The 8,140-nt window shown below is 39.3% G+C and overlaps 1 pseudogene; it reads left to right on the top strand.

The window, feature by feature from the left end:
* Window positions 1-7,681, top strand: part of LOC119310339 — a 13,527-nt pseudogene extending 5,846 nt beyond the window's left edge.
* Window positions 7,682-8,140: the final 459 nt, after the last annotated feature.

Here is an 8,140-nt window from a genome sequence, read left to right as displayed (position 1 = left end):
TGTTTCACAGCTCCACGGAAGCCTCCTTCTGGCGCCTCATCTGGAAACACTGGGCCCCGCTAAACGTCAAATTCTTCCTCTAGCTGGCCTCCCAAAACCGCTGCTGGACAGCCGACCGGCTGGCACGGCACGACCTTGACCACGAGCCCACTTGCATCCTCTGTTCTCGGGAGGACGAAACCTTACATCACCTTCTTGTTGGCTGCGTGATCTCGCGGATTTCCTGGCATGAGATCCTCTCTTGGGCACGACTACCTCTGCTGCCGCCTGACGGCTCCACTAGCTTCTAAGATTGGCGGACCACGGCAGCCGCGACCTGCACCCCGAGCTTCCGGCGTTGACTAGGCTTCCTCATCACCATCTCGGTCTGGCACATCTGGAAGCATCGGAACGCCTACATCTTTGACAGCGAGACGCCCTCCACTCACATGGTCGTCGAGGCTGTCAACGCAAAGATACGTGCCTAGTGTATTCACGAAAAAAAATCCTATTGTTCAATATGTCAGAAAATATCTCCCAAAACAATGCAACATATTCTCACCTCTACATGGCAAGCTGCAAAAGTACATGATCCTCTCATCCTGAAATTTATCGCCTAATGTTTCAAACTTGCAGTTTGCTTTGTAAGATTTGGAAATGTAGTTAGAGTTCCAAACTTCCAACGAAGTTCATTGAAAAAAATGCTTCTCTATGGGAATAAGGCTACCAACATGGCCCCGCAGCTGCGAGTTAGCAGGTATACGATCCTAACTAGTCGTAGGAGGTGCAAAAGGCACCGAATCAGCCTTGGAGATAACTGGATAAACCTTTCTCCTAGTAGTTTTCCTAATTCTTAGTCAGTCCAAGATTAGTCTCGGGATTCTTCTTTTCTTTTATCCGGTTATAATAAATTCTGAAATTTTCACTGTTAGATGAAATCAGTGCCCCATATCATCGAGAGAGAAGTAAGCATTTCTGGGTCGACTGATCCAAATTCGATCCATTCCTTCAAATTACTTATTAGTTTTCTTTTGATAAGATTAGTCTTAGTTTTGTTAACATTTGTTTGGTAGCCTTTCTCTGTTTGAATAGATTTGGCCAAGGAATATAGTAAGCAAGAGACACACGTCACAGCGCATGGGGCTATAACCTTCAGTCTTGGGATCATGACAGTTGACTAGTATGACACCTCTCTTGGCTAGTGTGATGCTTGATGTTTCTATTTTAGCATATCTTGCCATATGCTTTTATGTGATTTCCATCGAACAAGACTCCCATATATATGATTTGGATGATGGCCACAGAAAGATTATCGAGTGTGGGGAGAACTTTGAGGCTTGGAATTTTGAAGTTGGATATCCAATCTTATCCAAAGTGTTGATGACGACTTTCTTCTATCTCTAAGGATAAACAAATAAAATTTGAATAGTCCCAATCCAACCACTTTTGTAAACCTTGTCCTGGATGAGATACGTGGTAACCAAAAAGGTTACTGGGCAGTTCATGATCACAAAACTGAAAACTGGCCCGGAGTTAAATCTTAGTGCAGATGTGTAAAGTCAGTTACATGTTAGAAAATATTCATATCTCATTCTTTTCTTTTGAAACTTTGTTTTCCAGGACATTGTGAAATAGTAGAACTTCTGCTTTCAAGAGGAATCGATGTGAATTTAGATTATGCACAAGGGACACCATTGCATGCAGCTGCAATTTCTACACGACATGACGCAATGAAGATTTTGTTGGAGCACCATGCCAATGTAAGACACCAGTTTCTTGGTTCTCTCATGTGGGCAGGGGTACTCGTGCTCCGTCTGTATATTCTATGTAGGAATGCACTGGAATGGAAAAACTTATTGCATTTGATACTTGTGATCCATCTGAACAAAAGATTTGCACTGTATTTGAAGCAACAAAAATTCATCATGGACAGTACTTAATTATCCTATAGTAAAATGTGCTCACTTTCCCAGAAGCCAAGTACATGCTATGTCTAATTTCTATGTAAATATATTTCTTTCTGTTGCCTTCAAAAATACCAATATACTCCCTTCGTTCCAAAATAAGTGGCGCACAATTTACTACAAAATTAGACAAGTTTGTACTAAATCTACGACAGTTATTTTGGGACGTAGGGCGTATTTAACACACCATGAGTTGTTTTTATTTCTCTATTGACATATCTTGAAATCAATTTCTTTATTGAGCACTCTTTTTTCTCCGACAAGTGTAACTGTGTAAGTGATTGATTCTTCCACTTTTCACAGCCTAACAAGGTTTATGGTCTTGGTTACACCCCATTGAGTTGGGCCCTCCAAGAGAGTCGTTGGAATGTGTCAAGCTGCTTGTTAAGGTCAGTACTCTTTCTTCATATGGAACTTTGTTAAAGTTCTGTACGCACAGCTTCATTTTCCTTGTGTATATGTTTTCTGTGGCTGGCATATCAAGCATTAGCTGAAGCAAATGATCAACTAATTATTCATTTGCACAGGCTGGTGCTGATCTGAATTTTATTGACTTCGGTGGTGGTAGTTACGTGACGTTGGCAGTGAAGTTTGGCTTACCTGGTATCATGAAGTTCTTGCTAGATGCTGGTGCTAACCCCAATATTCCTGATGAAGTGAGCTTTACTTGTTTTCCTATTTTGTTGTTGTCACTTGTCATCATCTACTTTTCATGCATATGATGTTAGCTGAACATTGTTCCATTTCTTCTCTATGAGGTCATGTTAGGCTTTAGACTCTTGACACTTGAAAGATTAGGATAATCTTCTTACCGACACTTCATCTGACGCCAGGAATAGGCTTGCATGAGGAGAAAACACTACTTCCTCCGACTACAAAATACGGCACACATGCTTTTTGAGATTTAACAGTCAGCGAAATAATACACAAGTCATGTAACTTAAAAATTATACCATTGAAAAATTCTTTACATACAAATTTAATGGTATAATTTTTGTGACACATAACCCACATTGTATTCGTTATTAAGATCAAGGATTAAGACGTTTGTGATGACTGTATATGCAGTATGCAGTGCAGCAAGTAGAAGAGAAGATGCTGCTTCTATGCATAACTGAAATCCATTTTTGTGTTGCGAACAAGAAAAATGCATGAGTTATACCTATGTGGGATTATAAAATGGAATGGTTAGGTTGTACTTATACATCTGACATTCGTCAATTCCTGATGACACATGGTCAGGGGAATTTAGTAAGCTTATTTCACTTCTTATTCTGTGAGGGTACCTTCTTGCAACTTGGTTTAAGTAGTATTATAGGTACTAAATACATAAGCAAAAGGATGTAAAAATAGAGAACTTATGATAGAGCAAAGTTGGCGGTTATTATACCGTAGGCTATCAATTAATTGGAGATACCAAACTTATAGCAATATTCCTCAATCTCTTCAATCCATCTCACTTAGTCATGCTTTGATATCGTTGATTCACCTCCATGTAAAAGTGAATCTCCAAAAATCCATCTGAATAATATCACTCGCAGATCAGCATGATAGATTATACTCCGAAGTAGGGTGTACAATGTTAGAGTAATCTAAACGTGTTGGATGCGTAGTACTAGCTAGTAGGTTGCATGTAATGTGTTATTTTGGCTTGGAAACCTAGGCGTGTCATATAGTACTAGGACAGGTAGGCTGTTCCACCATTTGTCCTTGCATAGTGATTCTCTTGAAGTCCATCCAACCATTTGGGTGAAATGTTAGGCTGTGATTCCTAACTATTAATGTGGAAATCTCCCAATTACATTTTGTATTTGTATTTGGTATTTACTGTTAGATAATAACGAGAATAAACGAGATAAAGAGACACGGATTTTTACGTGGAAACCCTTGCGGGAGAAAACCACGGACGCACGAAGGCGCAATCACTATGATGGAGGAGTATTACAAGCACGAGACGACAGACCGTCTGAAGTGCGACTACATGGGGTATATAAGAGGGCAATACATGAGAGTCCTTGAAGGACAAGTAAACGAGTTGTACTCGTACGCGTCCACATCAACGCAAAGGCCCACACCGTTTGTACTACGTCTAGTCCAACACGGTACTAGAATTTAGATCATAATTTAACAATCTCCACCTTGATCCAAATTCCCTCCAGTAGTCGAAGAAAGTGAATAACTCCATCCAAATGAGCATAAACACCTTGTGCGTCAAAGTCCATCGGACTAGTGAGAAATACCAACTAAGCCTGAGCAAAGCTCAAACTTATTGGTAGGAACTGGCTTTGTCATCATATCAGCAGGATTATCATGAGTACTTATCTTGCATACCTTCAAATCACCTTCAGCAACAACATCTCGAATATAGTGAAATCTAACATCAATGTGCTTTGTCCTCTCATGATACATTGGATTCTTTGTAAGATATATGGCACTTTGACTGTCAGAAAATATGGTAGGGCAAGATGAATCTCCACAAAGCTCAGTGTACAAACCTCTCAACCAGATAGCTTCTTTGCATGCCTCAGAAATAGCCATATACTCGGCATCAGTAGTGGAACAAGCCACAATAGACAGCAAAATTGCTCTCCAACTCACAGCACACCACCAATGGTGAAAACATAACCTGTGAGTGATCTTCTCTTATCCAAATCACCGGCAAAATCAGAATCAACAAAACCAACAAGTCCATCTCTAGTTTTCCCAAACTGTAAATAAGCATTAGAAGTACCATGCAGGTATCTGAAAATCCACTGAACTGCTTTCCAATGCTCTTTTCCAGGATTAGCCATGTATCTACTGACAACACTCAATGCATATGATAAGTCAGGACGAGAACAAACCATGGCGTACATAAGTGAACCAACTGCACTTGAATAGGGAACTCTAGACATGTACTCAATATCTGAATCTGACTTGGGACATAAAGCTGATGACAATTTGAAGTGTGCAGCTAACGGTGTACTCACCGGCTTGGCATTATGCATATTAAAACGACGAAGAACTTTATCAATATACCCCTTCTGACTTAGATATACTTTTCCAGACGGTCTATCTCTGGATATTTCCATGCCAAGTATTTTCTTTGCTGCACCCAAATCCTTCATCTCAAATTCATTACTCAATTGCTTCTTTAGTTCATCAATATCTGACATACTCTTTGCAGCAATAAGCATATCATCAACATAAAGGAGCAAATAAATAGTTGAACCATTGATAGTTTTCAAATAAACACAACTATCATAATTAGACCTTTTGAAACCTTGAGAGAGCATAAAGGTGTCAAATCTCTTGTACCACTGTCTAGGGGATTGCTTCAATCCATAAAGAGATTTCTTTAACTTGCAGACAAGCTTTTCTATTCCAGGAATAACAAAACCTTCAAGTTGTTCCATATAAATATCCTCTTCTAATTCTCCATGTAAGAATGCAGTTTTAACATCCAATTGTTCAAGATCAAGATCATGCATGGCAACAATACTGAGTAAAGTGCGAATAGAGCTATGCTTCACAACAGGAGAAAAGACTTCGTTATAGTCAATACCTGGAATCTGGCTATAACCTTTAGCAACTAACCTTGCTTTATATCTTGTCTCATCATTAGGAGAAACACCTTCTTTTCTTTTGAAAACCCGCTTGCAACGAATAGGTTTCTTCTCTCTAGGCAATTTTACTAAATCCCAAGTGCCATTCTTTTCAACGGACGCACGAAGGCGCAATCACTATGATGGAGGAGTATTACAAGCACGAGACGACAGACCGTCTGAAGTGCGACTACATGGGGTATATAAGAGGGCAATACATGAGAGTCCTTGAAGGACAAGTAAACAAGTTGTACTCGTACGCGTCGACATCAACGCAAAGGCCCACACCGTTTGTACTACGGCTAGTCCAACACGGTACTAGAATTTAGATCATAATTTAACATTTACTGTTGCATGCAGTGTGGTAGCACACCAATTGAAGTTGCTGCCTCTACAGGCAGTAGGGACATGGTTGAAATGTTATTCCCTTTAACTTCTCCTATTTCAACGCTGCCGGACTGGAGTATTGATGGAATCATTTCTCATGGGAAACACTATGGTTTGAAGCCAGGGGTATGTGTTTCCTTCTGTGCTCACTTGCAGTTCCATATGTTATTTATCATGCATCACCCTGTAGTTTTGTTCTTTGGCATGCAGTTCTGCCTATCATTTAGAGTAGAAATAGTTTTAGTTCACGATTATTGTAGATTATATTGTACAAACAAAACATTCCATTCACAAATTTTACTTTTGTTGCATTGCATCACTATTAGCAAACTTCTAGCCTTTGGGTATATGACCGTACGGTGAACTATCAATGTGCTAGACTAATAAGTTAACTTGGATGATATTGTTCCAGCCCTGCAACACCGGACAATAGTTTTTATTACAAATTTATAGTCCTATACATTAATTAGGATACACCTTCAGCTCCGGATAAACCCTGCAGCACTGCAGTACAGCACATTTTTGTAGGAAGTGGAGTATTTGCACCTGAGCTCACATTTTTCTAGGAAGTGGTGAACAGTAAAATCAGAAAAAAAAAGTTAAAAATTTCGTTTTTTTGTGCCAATTTTTGACAAATGTTTGATGTGCTTGCAAAAATTTGTCATGAATGGACATTCCTGGAAGCCGTGGCAAAAAAAAATTCGAAATCAAAGCTCCTAAAATGCTATTTTTCAAAGCCTTTTGTAGTACTGGTTTTTTTTTTTTGCCATGACTTCTAAGAATGTTATTTCGTGATGAAAATTTGCAAGCATAGAAAACATTTGTCAATGGTTATCACCAAAAAATCAGTTTTTTTGTTTGTTCTTTTTTTTCTCAATATTACTGTTTACCCGAGCTCATTTGAGCTCGGGAGCAGAAGAACACTTTCGATTTTTCTAGTCTTATACATTAATTAGGTGATGTATTCAAGTTTTACATTACAGGATATGTCTACATATTTATCCTAACCGCAGTTTTTCTGTCATCAGGATAAACAAATGTGCGCAAAGAGAAGAATAGAACTAAAACAGAAAGCTTCGGAGGCTTTTAAGAGAGGGGAATATTTTATGGCATCGGAGATGTATAATTGTGTAAGTCACTAGGGCCCATTTTTATTGCCTGCAGTGATTGTTATTTTTTATATATGTAAACTGGTAATCTCAGTCCATAGTATATTTTTGTTCACATCGAAAATAGGGTTGCATGTACTGCTACCTCTATTTCTGGTAAAACATGTGTAATTACGATGTAGTTGAGCAGTTTGTGTTTGTAAGCGAGCGGTGTACGTCGTACCTCGTTGGAGGCAACGGTTGCATGTTATATAGGCAGGGGCATACAGATAGTTGAGATTACATCTTGAGAATCAAGAAAGAATGGAGAGATAGAGATGAATATTGTTACATGAGATCTTGGCTAACTAACTCTATCTAGCCAATACGGTTTAGGTAAACCGGTGCGCCTAAGTAGTGCGCCTCAACTACGTGACATATCATGTTTAACACCCTTCCATAATCACAGCTTTGTTAAGTTGAGATTACGTTTGAATTCTTCGAAACTCCTTATAGATAAGGCTTAGGTCAAACCATATGCAACTTGATCTTGGGAATGAATAAAACGAATATCCAGGTTCTTTGTAGCAACTCTTTATCTGACATAGTGAGAATCTATTTCGATATGTTTGGTCCTTGCATGAAAAACCAGGTTAGCAGAAAGATATGTGACACCTAGATTGTCACGCCATAGACATGGGACCTGCTTACTACGCATCCCAAGTTCCTTCAGCAAAGATTGAACCCAAATAATTCTTGTTGTGGCATTTGCCAATGCTTTGTATTCCGCCTCTGTGCTAGATCTCGAAACTGTGGCATGTTTCTTTGCACACCCGGAGATTAAATTTGGTCCAAAGAACGTTGCAAAGCCACTTGTTGAGAGCCTCATCTAGGCAACCTGCCCAGTCAGAATCAGAGAATGCATTGACAAGAGTTGATGGTGACTTGCTGAATGTTGCCCAATGCTCAAAGTATTTTTAACATATCTAAGTATGCGTTTTTGCAACTGGCAAATGCATTGTAGTAGGTGCATGAATAAACTGACATACCTGTTGACAGCAAAGGAAATATCAAGCATGGTCAGAGTTAGGTACTGTAAAGCACCAACCATACTTCTGTACCTGGTACTATCCTCTTG

This window comes from Triticum dicoccoides, chromosome 5B (assembly GCF_002162155.2).
Source record: "Triticum dicoccoides isolate Atlit2015 ecotype Zavitan chromosome 5B, WEW_v2.0, whole genome shotgun sequence".
NCBI classification, from domain to species: domain Eukaryota; kingdom Viridiplantae; phylum Streptophyta; class Magnoliopsida; order Poales; family Poaceae; genus Triticum; species Triticum dicoccoides.
The sequence above is the reverse complement of the archived record's forward strand: the minus strand, read 5'-3'. Positions and strand labels throughout refer to the sequence as shown.